Source organism: Lissotriton vulgaris, chromosome 4_1, assembly GCF_964263255.1.
Source record: "Lissotriton vulgaris chromosome 4_1, aLisVul1.2, whole genome shotgun sequence".
Classification (NCBI taxonomy): Eukaryota; Metazoa; Chordata; class Amphibia; order Caudata; family Salamandridae; genus Lissotriton; species Lissotriton vulgaris.
The window spans coordinates 572,187,357-572,206,006 of NC_141691.1; positions in this window are offsets into that span (position 1 = coordinate 572,187,357).

The window sequence follows — 18,650 nt, forward strand, 5'->3', positions numbered from 1 at the left end:
CCCTTCCATCTACATCCATCGATGGCCACAGTGATAAACGATTCATCCACTCTAGGGTGGGGTGCTCATCTGGGGGACCAGGAGATCAAGGGTCTTTGGTCTCCAGAGGAAAGGTTGCTTCATATCAACCTTCTAGAACTGCGGGCGATATGTTTCCTCCCTTTCCTTCGCGGTCAGTCGGTTCAAGTCCTGACGGACAACAGTACCGCGATGTGGTTTGTCAACAAGCAGGGAGGAGTGGGGTTGCATTGTCTCTGCAGAGAGGCTCTGTGTCTCTGGTCCTGGGTTCAGGCCCATCAGATTTGTCTGATGGCAAATCAACTGGCCGGAGTCCTGAACATGCGTGCAGACAGTCTCAGTCTGCAGTTCTCTGTCGACCACGAGTGGAGGCTTCATCCGGAGGTGGTTCGTCACGTCTCTCGGACGTAGGGAACTCCTCAGGTGGACCTATTTGCCACTCACGAGAATGCTCACTGCCCGTCATTCTGCAGTCTCCAGTATCCGATGCAGGGAGCTTTGGGAGACGCGTTTCAGTTGAGTTGGGGCTCACAACTCCTTTACGCATTTCCTCCCATACCCTTGATTCCTCGGATTCTGAGGAAGATTCGCCAAGACCCGGCCCAAGTCATATTGATCACCCTGGATTGGCCAAGAAGGGTGTGGCACACATATCTTCTCCACCTCTCCTCGTGCCCTCCACTCCGTCTCCCTCTCAGGGCAGACCTCCTCTCGCAGTCGCAGGGGCAGTTTCTACACCCCCACCTCCAGAGCTTACACCTTTATGCCTGGAGATTGAACGGGGCAATCTGAATTGTTTCTTTCTTCCTTCTGACGTGGTGGACGTTATTTTGTCCGCCAGACGTCTCTCCACCAAGTCTATCTATTCCTATAGGTGGTCCAAGTTTGCTCATTGGTGTGGGAAGAAGTCTATTGACCCTTTGAGGGCTTGATAATCCAATATCCTTCAATTTGCTCTTTCTCTAGCCCGGCAGGGCTTTGCTGTGGCTACTGTGAAGGGCTATTTATCAGCTTTGTCGGCATTCCTTTGCTTGCTGGATCAGCCGTCTTTGTTTAAATCACCCATTGTGTTAAGGTTCATTAAGGGCCTTACTAATAAATTTCCGCCCACTCCCTTTATTGTGCCTCAATGGGACTTAAATCTTGTCTTAACTTATTTGATGTGTTCTCCCTCCGAGCCCTTGCAAAAGTGTTCCTTTATACTATTGTCTTTAAAGACTGTATTTTTTGTTGCCATTACCTCGGCAAGGAGGGTAAGTGAGCTTCAAGCTCTGAGTTCAAAACCCCCATTCCTGACTATTCATGCTGATAGAATGGTTCTCAGGACCAGGGCTGCTTTTGTGCCTAAGGTGGTAACTCCCTTCCATCTGGGGAAGTCCATTCCCCTTCCTTCCTTCTATCCTCCCCCTCACCCTTCCAAGGAGGAGGAGCAACTTCACCACTTGGACCCTAAAAGGGCGGAGAGTTTTTACCTTGATAGGACTAAAGACTATCGTGTGGATGACCAGCTCTTCATGGGCTTTGCTGGCTGCAGGAAATGCAGAGCGGTGCACAAGCGCACCCTTTCCAGATGGATTATCTTGTGCATCAAGATCTGTTACTCTTTGGCCGGTAAAGATCCTCTGGAGGGTATAAGAGCTCACTCTACCAGAGCAAAGGCTTCAACATCTGCCTTGTCTAGAGGTGTTCCTGTAGAGGACATTTGTAGAGCAGCAACTTGGGCCTCCTTCCACACTTTCACAAACCATTACTGCTTAGATTCCGAGGTGAGGATGGACGGTCACTTTGTGCGTTCCGTCCTACAGGACTTTTTGGTATAGAAGGGTGGACACCCTCCTCCGGGAGTGGGGACTGCTGTGGGACTCTATTCACAAGGTGAGGAATCCACTGGCAGATGTATTCTTCAGAAGTACAAGCTACTTACCTTCGGTACAGCTTTTTCTGGTGGATACAGTATCTGCCTGTGGATTCCTCACTGACCCACCCGCCTCCCCGTTGTCCACCCTTGTATACCTACAATTATGTAGTTTTATGTCTGTTACTTTCAATGGAAGTGTTTAATTCTTTTTGCTTTACTACATTGGTTTCACACTTTGTGCGTTAGTTTGAATACTGTATATATTTGTGTCGGTCCGTCCGTGTGCCTCGAAGGCACGGAAAAAAAGTGTGGAACTGACGTCATCACGCCGACGAAGCTCTCTTATAGCTCCAGTGACGTCAGCGGAGTCGCGACCGGAGCCATCCTTCTGTGACGTCGTCCTCGTCGGCGTGGAGAGCTACAAAAAATTTCCGAATGCTGCTGGCGCAGGGGATATTCACAAGGTGAGAAATCCACAGGCAGATACTGTATCCACCAGAAAAAGCGTTACCGAAGGTAAGTAACTTGTACTTCTGGTCTTTAATGCAGTAGGCTCATCACTCTAGTTTTTCAGTTATTAAATATAACTCTTTGCTGAAACTCCAATAGAACACTGGGGAGTCATCATCATCATCAAAGTTCTTTATTCGGTTTGAAGATAAACCATAAAAGCATGCAAATCAATTTGAAACAATAGATATACATATCCACATAAGAATGTAATCATAATCTAAGCCAAAGTCTGTCCTTCTCATGAGTTATAGGCCGGGCAGATGTTCTTCTACTTGCAATCATATCATCAGTCCAGTCAATCTGTACTTGACACAAAAGAATACCGGTAGTGCAATAATCCATATTCAAGGCCAAATAACAGAATAGGGCTTGGTGCAGAATTCCTCAATTTACAACTAGTTAATAGCAACATTAATTAAAAAAAGAATCAAGGAGGGTTTGTTCTCTCTAATTAACATTAGTGCAAAAAAACATGCACACGAACCCAAACATGATTTGTTCATTAAAGTGTCAATAAATCCTATTGATTCCTGAAGGCCATGCTTTATCTCTGGTAAATCCCTAATAATTTCAGGATTATCAAATAGCGCAGGTCGACCCATTTTCTCCATCATGGTTTTAACATATCTGAGCCAGGGGATACGAAGCACACACCCACGCGACATACAGCCATTTATAACTAACTGGTTTAGGGTAAAGGCAGGATTAATCCATGTTCTAAGCCATTGTATTAAAGGGGCCAGTGCTATAGGCTCTGAAAGGTACCCTCCCTATGCCCAATTCTTTGTGCACCACAAAGAAAGGCGTACCTGTGGAGACAGCCATGAGGCCTCTCAAAAACATATTTTCTGTTATTTGGAGCTCTCTGGCATCTTCATATCCCAACAAATCAGTCCCATAGCCTCTCATGGGGATTCATGTTTCTTGATAGACCTTAAACAGAGCCTGCACTGGCTTTGCTCTTAATCCCCTAGCAAAATGTGCAGTAGCAGCTGCTGTGCTTTTAAAGTCTTCTGAGGGATTCAAGATCCCTGCTCATCAAAGAGTACACCCAGATAAAGGAAGGTGGGAACTCTAGATGACTCAACCCTGTTACCCTGGTATCCTGTCTATCTTCCTTTGACCAATCACCATGGTATGCAATTTAGAAATGTTTGTCGAGAGGTCAAGAGAGTCCATGAAACCAATAACGGCATCCGTTAAACCCTGAAGACCCACCAGGGTCCTTGCTATTAGAATCACGTTGTCTGCTGTGTGGGGACTGGCTTGATGCCTACCTTAGGTGTGTCCCTGCAGATGGCCAATATTTAGTCTCCAATTGGTTTACATAAAGGGTGAATATGAAAAGGGGACAGAATGCACCCCTGTCTAACACTCCTTTGGATTTCCAAATAGGCAGGTGAACTGCCATCTCCATTATACCTCTCTGAGGCCGAGAGATTGTAGTGAAGACAAGTAAAACATTCACTAGATCATGCTCCACTCCCAGATTGATAAGGGAAGGCCACAGCTTAAATCTGTTTGTTCAGTCAACGTCTGAGGTGAGGTCACAAAAGCCAAATAAAGACTCCCCCCTTTTTTGCATGGTATATTTGCTGACAATCAATTGGAAGTTTATGCCCTGGTCTAACGTCCCTCTCCACTCCCTAAAGCCATATTAGAGGTCGGAAACTACATTGTTATTATGTAACCCGGCTGTCATTCTGGCCAGCACAATCCTCCCCATAATTTTTACAGCTGTAAAGATGGGACGGTATCAAGGGTCGACCCTTGACCCCTTTTTTATCTAGGTACAATAATCAATTTGGACCAGGATGGAGGAAGACCTTTGTTGCATACTGCATTAAAGACCCACGCCAAAGTGTTTGCCCAAGTTTCGGGGTCAATCTTGTAAAGATCAGCAGGGACTTCATCTGGGGCCAGTGCTTTTCCCTCTGTCGAGGCTAAGATGGCCTTACATACCTCACCTTCACTAAAGGCCAAGGGAGAATGGTCTTTACCAGGCTCACATGTGGTGTCACTGCCCCCCACCCTACTGTAGGTCATCTGAAAATATGATACCTATCTATCTGGGGCGATGTTACAATCCAGCTTGGTATTTCCCTTACATGAGAAGAAAGGTCTATTCACTGTTTCCCTAAACTTTTGCACGATCATCGATGACATTAGACCTCAGCAACTCATGCCAGGCTTGATTCTTAATTTCTTGTTTGCGTGTTGCTATAGCTAATCTATATGCTTTCCTGCATTCCCAGAGTTTTATCTTATCACTTGGAGTTTGATTCAGGTTAGCCAACAGGTTTCTATGTGCTGTGGAGCAGTTACCATCAAATTACTTCTCACCATATTGCCCCCCATTTGCCATTTCTTACGTGGGTCGTGAGATGAGCTGAAGTTTGCTCACATAGCCCCTTGAAGGCCACCAAGACCGTATCAGCCCTTGTGACTTTTTCTGGGCACAAGGCAAGATCCATGGCATTCGCAGAATAAAAATTCTCTAGAAAAACATCAGGGATCACCTTGTCCCATTTTAATCTCTGTGCCTGGTCCTTGGAAATAATGTAAAGTTTTAAGGGTCCTCTTCCTTGTTTTCCAACTGAGTCTAATCCCCTCGCCAAGTCTAAAATTACGGGATTGTGGTTGCTGGAGTTATTGCATTCGGCCTTCATACACTTAAATTGAGAGGCCAAGGTGGCTGATAATATGAAGCAATCAATAATAGAATCATAACTTCTACCCATGAATGATGGAATTACTTCAACTTCCCCGTCTGCGCAATGCAGAACAAACTAAAGCTGGCCATGATATCCTCCAGCAGATCACCCTTCATAGAGTGTTCAAAAAGTGTACAATCAGGGCTGCCTCCAGTAAACCCATTGTGTAGGACACAGCCTCGTTGACACTAATGGATATTAAAATCGCCTAAGATTAGAACAAAAAATGTTGAGGTCTGTTTTTCCCCACAGCCTTCCAAGACCGTTGGTTCTCTCCTCACAAAATAATTATACAAATTAACCACCAGCAAGGATAGGATGTTCTTAAAAAACAACTCAAGTGCCAACAGGCTTGAGAACCTGTATCCACAAGGGCATACGGTCCAGGGATTTTGAGGAAGACTCAAGTAAGTAAACCACCATTTGCTCTACCCGATGGTGAAGGTGATACGGTCTTATGAAAAGAAGAGAAGCAGTCGAAGTAAAAAGATCTATCCCTGTCCCAATGTTTCTTGCATAGCCACAATATGATTCCCAACGACGGCATTCCGCCACCGAGTCTCGTCTTTTTTAGCTGCCAGTCCAGCAATAGTCCAGCTCAACATTTTAGAAATGGCGTTTCCCGCTTTCGGGCTGAATTGCGACTTACTGAGTCTCCTCCTGGCACTAGGTGGGGGGGGGGGGATTGGAGCTTACTTGGGGTAAGCCAAGTCAATTGTTTTCATTCAGCCCACACTGAGTTGCGAACCAGTTCTCTAATGGGATTTCCCTAGTCTGGTCAACACCCCGCCTTATTCATAACGATCGGAGGTGAGTGATAGACAGAAATATTGCAAAGGAAAGACCCTAATCCTAAAGGATATTTTGTGTGTGACTATCTTGCCATTAATCAGGTCTTTAGTAAATCTAGGGTGCCTTAGATTCACTACCACACGGTCCCCATCAATGCTTTTCTCCCAGTCCACTGTTCTATCCATAATTATATGGGGATAGAAAATGGACCTATTCACTACTGTTTTATCACACCAATGTTTCACTTTGCCCATTACATCAAGTGTAGATTCCCTCATGCCTGCTTTAATAGGAGTACTATTAAGAACAGTCTAAACTTGATTGTAGCGGAAGTCGAGATTTATTGAAAGTATAAGAAATCACCCACAACCGGAGCCGTCCAGTTGTGAAGAAGCCAACGTCCAGAGTGGCGTTGCTAAAGAATCTTCCCGACTGGAAGGCATCACTCTAGAATGCTGGATGAGGCATGAATTTAGAAAGAACTAGTCACATGCTTTCACGTGACTCGCAACACAACATAGACAAAGTTACAAGCATGTAATTATACAATATCTTCCCCTCTTTGAAGGGCAACAAAATAATAAACCAAGTACAAAGGTTGAAACAAGAAGAAAAACCATGTAAGGCAAAATGGGAGAAAGGTACATTACTATTCCAAAACAAAGTCTCTTAATTGCAGGAAATCTGTCTTAGACAGGATGCTCTTTTTGCAGTCGCCTCAGAAGATTCACCAAAAACGATATCCGAAGGTAATGGTGAATGGTCAATGGCAACAGATTCAGTGAGTTGACCTTCAGGTGTTTCTAAAACTCGACTAGAAGAAGGTTGCTCATGAACCAAATCAAACCAGTCACAATGTTCTAACTCTGAAGAGGCATGTTTTCTGATGACGTTGGCCTGAAGGGGGGAGATCTTGACAAAAGCCATCTTGTTTCACCACCCTTTGTTATCAAGAAGGGCAAAACCTTTACTGACCTGTGTAACTAATGTTGGAGAAGAGAAATGCGATTGTCCTTTCTGGACTTTTTTTGGACCCAATCCCCTTTTTGTAAGGGCTGATCTAAGGAGTGTTTACTAAGCCTGGGCATAGTGGGCGTAGTGGGCTTCGCGGAGCTACACGGAGTGGGAGAGAAACTACGCCCACCCCGGCACTCCGCGTAGCCCCACTACGCACCTCCCTCCCGCTCTCCCCTACATACATTATTTAAGCAAAAGAGCATTAAAACAGCAAGTTTAAAGCACTTACTGTGTCCGGGGCTCGTCCAGGGCTCCCTCTTGGAATCGCGTCCGTCATAGGTACCAATGCGCATGCGCGGCCGCTCGCGCATGCGCATTTCTCCCGAGAAATGCGCATGAGCGGTTGGCCGCGCATGCGCATTGGTATCTAAGATGGGACGCTATTCCAAGAAGGAGCCCCGGACGAGCCCCGGGCACGGTAAGTGCCTTAAACTTGCTGTTTTAAATCTCTTTTGCTTAAATAATGTATGTAGGGCAGGGCGGGAGGGAGGCGGGTGGCGGCCGACTCGGCTACGCTCACGGAGTGAGCGAAGTGTGGCCGGCTACGCTGTCGACGCAAAATGCGTAGGAGGCAACACTACGCCTACTCCGTGAGCGTAGCCGATTCGGGCGCCCAGGGTTAGTGTTTACCTGCATCAAAGCGTGATTTCATGACATGTTGTTTAGCTTTAACATGTTCTTGGATAGAGTGAGAATTACAAGAAAAATTACTATTTTCACGTAACCAACTGGGATTAACATGTGTAATCACTTTTCTTTTTCTAAGTAACGGCACAGGAACGCCTCCTAAAAGTGGCTGAGTGAAATCTACAAGAGTTTACTCAGTCACTTTTAGGGCCATGCTGCGTCAAAACCCTGCGCCTGCTTGAAGCAGGCGTAAGGATTGACACAGCATGTTAGAGATAGGGTACCCCTGACCCTTACTGGAGCTGCGTCGTGCTTGCGACGCAACTCCAGCAATGCGCCGCATTTCCGCCGGGGATGCGTCATGCATCTGGCCATTGTAAATGCGGCGCATCAGTGGTGGCACACGGGTGGCCAGATGCATCGCAACTCTTCTGGCGCATCTCTGCTGATTAGCAGAGATGCGCCAGAAGTCGTAAATCTGCCCCTAAGTATGGTAGGCAACCAAAACAATCAGATATTTGTTCTCAGTTGGTAAAGTATCATAAGGGCCAGAAAAGTCCAAACCTACTTTGTCCCATGGACCTTCAGGAAGTGGTACAGGACATAAAGTAGTGGAGTTTTCCAATGTTTGTCGGAGAGGAGACGTGTACAATTATCGATTATTCTCCTGACATGTGCATCCATGGAAGGCCACCAGTAGAATTGTTTGATGCATTGACAAGTTTTGATAACGACCAGGTGTCCTAGATGAGCTGAGCAAATAATCAGATTTCGTAAGGATTCAGGTGGAACAAATAAATCATTGCGCATTACCAGGTTGTTAACTAAAGAAAGTTCTTCCAATATGTTTGCAAAAGCTTTTAAATCTGGAGAAAGGGTTCTACGCTCAGGCCATTTGTTAACAATAAAATCGTTGACCTTGGAAAGTGTGACATCATTATTGTGAATGTATGACATAATATCGAGAGACAGAATATCTACATACAAAAATATCGACACAAAAATATCGAAATCAAAAATATCGGAGTCATATCTTCATAAAGGTAAGTACAAAAATATCGAAAAATTAATATCGTAGTACAAAAATATCGAAATTAAAAATATCGTTTTTTAAATGTATTAATGATAATGTAAAAATAATTTTAAAATACATATAATTTTACAAATATTAAATAAAAACATTAAAACATAATTAAAAAATTAAAACTAATACATATACATTTAAAATAAATTAAAAACGTAATAATTTAATGTAATTTTTTTTAAATTTCATTTAATTGATTTAATTTAAATTTATTTTATTTTTACCCTGTACGCCTGTACCCCAAAAACCCAAAACTGACCCTGAACCCTAAAAATATCCCTGTACCACAAAAACCCAAAACTGACCCTGAACCCTAAAAATACCCCTTTACCCAAGAACTGAAAACTGACCCTGAACCCTAAAAATACCCCTTTACCCAAAAACTGAAAACTGACCCTGAACCCTAAAAATACCCCTTTACCCAAGAACTGAAAACTGACCCTGAACCCTAAAAATACTCCTTTACCCAAAATTAATTAATATTATTTAATTACCAATTAATTATTAATTAACAATAAAGTAAATATATTAGCACATTAGCTGTAATTAATTTAATTTAATAATTAATATTATTTTTCCCAATTAATTAATTAACAATAACAAAAAATTATATATATAAAAAAATTACTCTAATTAATGTAATTAACTAATTATTATTAATTAATTACCAATTAATTATTAATTAAAAATATGTACAAAATTATATTAATTAATTAACTAATTAATATTAATTAATTACCAATTAATTATTAATTAAAAATATTTACAAACATATATTAATTAAATAATTATTATTAAATTACTTCCCACCCTATTCCCCTATAAACCCACAACCCGCTCTGATACTGAAACGCAAAATGTAAACAAATTTACAAATTTTCAAACATACATTAAAAAACATGTTTAACAAACATATAAACAACATAATAAAATACATAACCCTAAACAAAATTTCGATATTAGTAAAATTTGATATTAGTAACATACATACCTTAAAAAAACGATAATCTGTCTGTCGATATTGTGGACATCGATATTCTATACTGTCGAAATTAAAACATCGATATTATTTTATATCGATATTTTAATTTCGATATTTTGTCTGCATACCCATTATTGTAGGCTGAATTCCATTCAGTCTCAGAAATGGGTTGACATTCTGCAATAGCATCAATTGTAGCAACAACACATTCAATGTCATCATCAACAACAGAATTATCATTTAAAGACATTTTTTAAAGACAATCTACCTGAAATTTTTGCCCCCAGGAATATGTTTGATGATAAAGTGGAATTCGTGAAGTTTTGACAGAAGTCGAACAAGTCTTGCAGAAGCCCTGTTAGAAGTGCTGTCAGAAAGCATGTGCATGAGAGGTTTTTGTTCGTATAAATTTCAAACTTGCGACCCCAAATATATGATTTGAATTTCTGTATGGCCCAAACACAAGCCAGGGCCTCTCTTTTTATTGTACTGTACCTAGTTTCGGCTGGTAGAAGTGTTCTGGATGCGAAGTCAACCTTATGTTCTTTGCCTCCCACCCATTGTCCCAAGACGGCTCCTAAACCAGTGAGGCTGGCTTCAATGGTGATAAAACACTTCGAACCATCCGAAAAAGGATGCAGAGCTGGTAAATCCTCAATGAGTTTCTTTACATGCTCAAACACTTTTTGTAAATCATCTGACCAGGAAAACTTCACTCCCTTTCTCAAGAGCGCCCTCAAAGGTTCGACAATTTGGGCATAGCCATGAACAAATCTGGCATAATACTCTGCCAGACCGAGAAACGAGCGAAGGGAATCCCTATCTTTGGGAGACGTGGCATCTCTAATGGCTTTCATTAATGACAACTGAGGTTTGATGCTGTTGGGTGAAAGTGAAGGACCCAAATAATCCGATTCTTGGACGCCAAACTCGCATTTGTCATGCCTGACAGTCATTCTAGCTTTCTCCAAAACTCCCAACACTATAACAAGGGTCTGATCATGTTCAGAAATGTCATTGGCAAAAATTAGAATATCATCCTGGGAAGCTTGTACCCCAGGAATGTTTTGCAGTAAATTATCCGTTAACTTTTGAAAAATGCTAGGTACTGAAGCTAAACCAAATGGTAGTCTCAAGTACTTAGTCTCCAAATGGCGTAACAAAAGTTGTTAATTCTTGAGACTTAAGGGACAAAGGAATTTGATGATACGCAGACTTCAGGTCCAGAAGGGATAAATATTTGGCCCCACCAAAATTAGCTAGTAGATCATAAATTTTGGTTAATGGATGGCAGTCCACGATTATATTATTATTCAGGGAGCGTAAGGCGGCACATAATCTAACCTCGCCAGATTTTTTGCGCACTAAAACTATGGGAGAAACCCATTCAGATGAATCACAGGGTGTAATAATCCCCTCATCACACAAGTTTTTCAAAACTTTCTTCAATTCATCCCTTGTGCTTAAAGGAAGGGGACGAACTTTGTGGATGATGGGTTGTGCGTTGGGCTTAAGGCGAATTTCATGCTTGAAACCCAACACCGTGCCTACTTTATTCTGGAAACCATTGGGAAATAAATTGAATAAGTTATCAACTTTATGATTAGGTAATGACAACTCTGCAACATTAAAGTTTCCATGTTCGTGACTAGTGTAATAATCCTGGGGAATATCATCTAAAGCAATGGGTTGGTCAGAACCAGGTTTGAGAATTAAACCCATCCTGGCATGATCCAGCCAACCTAAAATATTTCTGCCTTTAAGAGCAACGTAGACTTTTGTAAAAGTGTATCTGCCAAGACATGCAATATTGGAATGAAAGTAGGCTAACATATCTTAATCTTTTTCGCCAAATGCTTTGCGATTGACATCAGGCTTACAAAGGGTAACACTACTACCCCAATTGGCATAGAATGTAAGATCTGATAAAATGGTGATCGATGAACCTGGGTCAGCTTTGACTTGTAGAAAAATGGTAGAAGAAGAATGAGAACCTTGGTCAATCATATGAATATCAGGTTGAGAAATGCTTTCTTGCAAATTTTTGGACGAAATTGTTGCTCGTTCAATGCCTTTAGCAATATCTTTTGTTTCTGCTAAAGTGGGATGTTTTACAACTTAGCAAGCGTTCTTGGATTTTCTTTGAAAAACAGTCACAAATGAATTGATCTCAATAGAAGTGTCTGTACTTAGACCAAATTCACAAGTAGAGGCTAGAATTCTGAGTTGAGCAATGTAGTCTTCCATGCTTTCATCTACGTTTTGTTTACGTTTGAAAAATTGTGACGTTCTAAAACAATGCTAGGTTCATATTGCTTATTGAGGCGTGCAAGAGCTTCTTGGTAAGTATCCCAATTATCACCTGAATCGGGAGGAGAATGAAATACTGGAAGGTTCTCAAAAACTAGTTGCGCTGCAACACCCTGACAGCCATAGAGAATAGTGACCTTGCGAGCTGGAGAGTATTTGGTAGCATCAATGGCCACTAAGTAGTACTCAAAACCTTTTAACCAGTTAAGTATTTGAGAGGAGGTTTACCCGGAGTTTGTAAAAATGGAGCTGGTGTCTGAATTGTTGTGAAGAAGCCATGACGATGAATATAAACTTGTGAAACAAAGAAAACGTACTTTATTAAAAAATTGCAAAATGGTGAAGGCATGCCTAACACTTGAGGGTGGAGACAGCAGGTTGTGAAAGCGTGCCTATCGCTGCAATGAAAATGCTGATATGCGATAGGCAAGTTTATAATATAGCGTGCCTATCACTGTAGAAACAGATGTAATAGTGTGCCTATCGCTGTGATGCAATATGCAAAATGCTGTAAGTGTTGAAAATTGAAGATGTAATGAGGAGATGAGCTGATGTTTACTCTGAAATGCGAAGTTGAAAAGCGTGGCTATCGCTGTGAAAACAATGAGAAACTGCAATAGGCAATGATAATATGGAGGAAAATGAGGAAATGACTGCGCTGAAAAGCGGAGTTAAGAAGGTTGTAGAAGCATGCCTATCGCTGTTGTAATGACAAAGAGTTTGATAGGCAATGTCTGTGATAAAGCATGCCTATCGCTGTAAACAGGGAAAAGCTTTGCTTTGATCTATGTTTTTTTTTTTTAATGGCCGACTGACGCTGTGACCAGGGTTATGATTGTGCGTAACGTTTGAGAGTCAGTGGCCTTGTTTCGAAGAGTGGAGCTGGCACTGTGATGTGATAAGGCAGGAGCGCAGGGTGAGCATGCATGAAATTTGAACAACACACTGTGGAGCGCGAGGAGCTGGATGGAGTCAAATGCCACACACTTCAGGTAAAGAGAAGTAAGGTAAATACAACCTTGTTGATGCGAAGAAGTCTTGAGAATCAGGTTCCCTGATGGATAGCAGCAGTTACATCATCTAAAGGAAGCGAGCTGCTCGGAGATGATCGGCTGCTCAGGTCCGCAATGGTTTCTGTGAAGAGGGGCTTGGCTCTTGGCGGTGGGTGCAGAGAAGTTCCCGCTCGTCGCCAAGTTATTAAGAACAGTACAAACTTGATTGTAGCTGAAGTCGAGATTTATTACAGGTATAATAAAGCACCCACAACCGGAGCCGTCCAGTCGTGAAGAAGCCAACGTCCAGAGTGGCGTTGCTAAAAAATCTTCACAACTGGAATGCATCACTCTAGAATGCTGGATGAGGCATGAATGTAGAAAGAATGAGTTGCGTGCTTTCACACGACTCGCAACACAACAGAGACAAAGTAACAAGCATGTTAAGACACTATTAGTGGCGTTGAGTCAGGTGGAAGATGTAGTATGGTCGAATCACCTCCTCCATGATTTTGACCGTTTCTTGAAATTTGATGAGTGCAGTCCATTGCCGCACTCTGTGGCTCAGACTGGGGGGTATTTTAACATTTTGCACACCAAGATCCGCCTCCCTGCTTCCCTGCAAAGGTGGAGGCGCACATGCCAATGTCGACCCTTCTGTCATCTCCTTTTGACCTACCTGCAATCCCTCCTCACTGCACTGGTTTCTCCACATCTTACCTCCTTGTAACAACAGACAATTGGGCAAAACAGGCAGATACTCGATTATGGCACCCCCCCTCGAATCACTCGTGCTTTCTCTTTGGCAATAAGAAAGCTTTGCCTCAATCCCATCCAAACGAGTTACTAGTGGAGTAAGCAATTCTTTTTACAGGTTCTCAAACTTCATGAAGAGTGTGTCCAAGGCCGTTTTGATTATAGCAGCAACACTAACCTCCAAATTCTCAAGTGAACCCTTGCAATTTGAGGCCAACTTCTTACCCTCCTCTTATTTTTGCACCAGTGGTTCCGTGAGGGGAAAGAAGTTCACATGGGCATAGGCCTTGATCCAGCGGGCCTAAAGAAATTCTGTCTCATAAGCGTAACCTTACACCACAATACTCACCATTAATCATAAATTCATCACTAGGCCCATAAATGTTTGAGACAAGAATTGGCCAACTGAATCATGAGACCTAATTAATTAGAACTATTCACAAAACTATTTATATTTATGTACAACTGCAGTTTATCATCATCATGTTTATAAAATAGTATCATTTAATTAAGTCACCTAGGCAATGGATTAACTAATGGTAACTAGACTCAAAATAACCAAGAATAGCTTGTCATTTTATTAACTTTATTATCAAGTATAGAGTTTTTCAATTAATAAATCTTTATTAGCATTAAATAAGCATCATTTTATTAAGTAAAGGCACATTAGACTGTCAGTTTAAAACGAAATCAACATGAAAAGTATTTTAGCAGAAAGAATCTCATTCCCTAAACCCTAATTCCCTGACTAAACTAAATGGAACCTAAAGGGAAACGCATAAGTTCAGATTATTCTTACTTGAGTCAAAAGTCCGTCAGCATCTCACGCTCTCAGGATTCAGGAACGAGCCAGCCAAGCTCCTCCCAAGGGGCCAAGTTTTTTACCTTTTCTCTATCTTAAACTAGCTAAAAGAATACTTTTAAAAAGGCATCCTGCGAAATGATTGGCTGACAGCCGTCAGGCCACATCAGATCATTGCCTCTCCATTCAAAATCATATTCTTCTATAATGGCATTGTCCTTTGTCTACAAGTGACATTAGCTTCGGAGGACCTCTGCAACATTTTATTGAATAACAGTTCGTTGCTTCGTCAGCTTTGGCCTTTCTGCCATATCCCGTCCTTGGAAATGTTATACAACGCGGGGCACATCCTGCACAGTTCCTCATGTTTTGTTCACTGGAGATTATGAACGACAAACTTTTTTTTATTCATTCTTTTCTGTGCTCGGCTCATCGTGACTTGATTTTCAAACAAATCCAAACACCCTTAAAGGCTAGGCCTCAGGCCCCTTTTTCGAAGCACTAGTATGCAAGAAAACACAAGACACTAATAAATTCAAGTAATGAAAGTCATTCTGTTACCCACCCCCTTTAATAATGTTAACCCATTAGTCTATGTTACCTAGCTTTAAGCACAAGAAAGCAACAAACCTTTGCCACATGAAAGACACGACATAGACAAAAGCACATTTAAAAATAAGCACATGCTATTATTTAAACAGCCGCAATTTAATGTTGACAAAACGAAAAGACAAAGTTAATTTATTATTTAAACAAACTGGCAAATGCAACAAGAGCACATAATGTTAAACTCACATGTTCATGAAAATGCACATTATTCTAGGTTGAATTAATACAAATCATGCAACACTCATTAATATTATTATTTTATTATGGAAGTTCAACTCAGCAAATGAAAACAAAATTAATTTTTCAAACTCGCTTCATCAACTCCCTCATTTGGTGATTTTAAAATCACCAAACAATACCCAAAAATTTTACCAAAATTTTAATTTAGAAGACATCAAATTTTGAACACTCTCTGTGTTAGTATTTCTAAACTCCTGTCTCATCAGTTTGTCTGGAACTCTCATATTGAGCTCTACGAAACTCTTCCATTTCTATCTCCTTCTCCTGAGCTTTTCTGTGTTTCTAAATCCTTCTCTTGTCCCTCACATGCTTCTTTCTCTTGTGAATCATGCAACTAATTTTTAACAAAGTGCCACTATAACTATGATTATTACAGGATAAAGCACTTCGCCAATGATTGAACTGCCAATTTCCCTAAACCATTTCCCAATTGCCTCAAACTTTTTGCTCAAACGTTCTGAAAAATTGTCACTTTCCATGGGTTCTATTTCTGAGTGAAATTCAGTGATATTTTTGATAAGCTTCTCAATATTCTGGCTCTTATCTGGGATATAAGTACAGCAATGCTGGACATGTAAAATCCTGCAAACTCCTCCTTCTTTTGCTAACAGAATGTCTAAAGCAAGACGGTTCTGCATAACCATACTTCTGGTGGCAACAAGTTCAGTATTGACTAATTGGAAACCACTTGCAGTGTCTGTGGACAATCTATCTACAATTGTAGAAACCTTTCTCATTTTGATTGCATTCAGGGTTATTCCCACCATAGGAATTATTGCACCAAATATGTCACCCATAATTTCGGAAAAACCTTCTCTCTTGTACCTCTTCAGGTGTTTGCCAATTTCGAATGAACCTTCTGCATTTCTGTCCACATGAAAGATCTTTGGAAAAACCAACCCAAGATAGCACGTCCCATACCAATGGTCTGGGAGGTTAAAGTAAGCTTTGTTCCCACAAACAAAATAAATTCCAGTAAAAATTGGATCTTTGCCACCTTTAAATCCCCATCCCCCTATGATACGATAAGTATCCTCGCATTGACTAGCACCGACAAAATAATTATCATATAGTGTGTTATCTCTTCTAATACAGAATTTTCCACTAACAGGATCATCTATGTGAATAGCAGCATAACTATTTCCACCATTGAGTTTCTCATCCTCCATCTGCCAAAATTTGGATTTTGTCTGTTTCAGCATCTCATTTCTCTTATAAATCGCCCTTCTCTCCTCAACCAACTTGAGAAAAGTTCTTTCTTCATCTCTCATTTTGCAAGTTAAGTTATTCTTGTTAGCATATTCATAGGTTAATTCATTAGTCATTAAGAAAAAAGCCCTCATCTGCTTAGCTGGTTTTAATTTGTTCAAGCTATTTACAACCTTCAGGTTTGCAAAAATGTCGTCGTAGTCTGAGTAATAGTACTCCAGACGACCTGTTTGATAGAACAAGCTAGCTATCACACTGCATGTAATGCCATATGTAAGGGGTAGCATGTTATATTTGACTCCTTCTGAAACTGAAGCAGGAAGCTTCACACAGACGTAACAATCCTTCACATCCATGACTTTTACATATTCTGTCAGAAGTCTAGAAAAATAATTAGTAGAAAAATCACCAACAGCTCTATCTTGGTGGATCTCTGGTTTATGCTCAATGACTCTATTAGTGTTGCCTGGAACATTATGAACAGCTTGTTTAGATTCAGCTTTGCTTGTCATGTTAGTTTTATAATCCTCTTTGTCAATGCCAAAGGGAAAGATAACTGCCAAAATTAGCCAGACCAAGAAAATTAGAATCACACAAATAGAAGATATTTTACAACATCTTCTAAAGATAGCACACCTTGAATTGTCCGTATTAGGCATCTTGCTTCTTTTTTTTTTTTACAAAGTTTTTTACTTAAAACAAAAAATGTAAAATAGTACTATATACACCTCCCCTTTTTTTTTTTTAAGACCTTTATTGTACCTCTAATAGTATACACAGCTTCCAGCCTACAACCCCCTGGGCCGGCCGCGATTTAGTCAGTAACATTCTGTAATATTAGGATAACACAGCCTTTGTTCCGATATCCCAGGGGTACAGCGACGTTTAGTAACAATGTGGGTACATAATTTACAGTATGAGTAGAAATCTGGATAGGTCCGTGATTTTTCTTTTTTTAAAACAAACTTGTTGAAATTGCATCAGACAGAATAGATGACATGAGCAACCATGTGTGTAGTATTTGCTTTACCTATTATACTTAACACTTGGCATTTCGGTTCAGTCATAGGATACAGGCATAACTTCTTTGCAACATACTTTCCGTTTCATACATCAAGTAAACTTCATTACTTTTCCATCTAAGGCAAAAGTTTTCTCCATCATATCGGGCACCGGTATCTCTGACATTAGATCCTCACAGAGGAGTGCTATCTACTGAACATAGTCGTTTGCTATCCTCTCATCTCACCAGTCAAGGGGTATATATGGTCTCTATCCCTCCCTCCCTCCGGCAAATAGAACCCTATGTCAACGTACAATAACATTTCGGGGCGTCCCCTTCATGGATTACTTTCAAGATCGGATAGGTCCTGTGGTGGGTCGCATAGTTGCCCTCTGTATTCGTTCCACTTCCCCCATACCCTAGTCCATTTCTTGGGGCATCCTCGATGCACATACACTGCCTTTTCTGCCAGCATGGCTGTGTCCATATCTCTTCCCCATTGTGCGCGAGTGGGTCCTACCCCTGAGCCCCAGTTCCTGGCAATGTTTCGTTTAGCAAGGGCTAGGCCCAATGTTGCCCATGTCTGCATTCCCGATTCATGTCAGTGGGCGACCAAATATTCAGTAAACAACATCTAGGTTCTCTTGGTAATTCGATACCACCTGCCTCTGATATTTCGGAGAGTATTCGGTCCCAATAATATTGGATCTTGGGGCAGTCCCATATTATGTGAAAGAATGTGCCCGGGAGACCGCACCCACGCAAGCAGATAGGTTCTGGGATACGGCCTAGCCGGTGTAGGAGTGTGCGGGAGTAGTATATTCTGTGCAATATTTTCAATTGCAATAGCTTGAGTCGTGAAGGGATGGAGGCCTCCCTGGGAGATGCTAGTGCGTATAGCCAATCTTCATCCTCTATGTCCCCCAGGTCTATCTCGCATTTGCTCCGGAGGACAGCCCTGGGGTCGGGCATGTTATTAATAAGTTTGCAATATGTGAGGAGATCGCTTTTTTGTCTAGGCATTCAGTAAGGAGTCTATCCTCCAGGGGGGAAGATTCAGCCAGTCGGGTGCCTGTTGGAATCGCCCCCTGTAGTGCATGCTTGATTTGTGCGTAGCGATACAG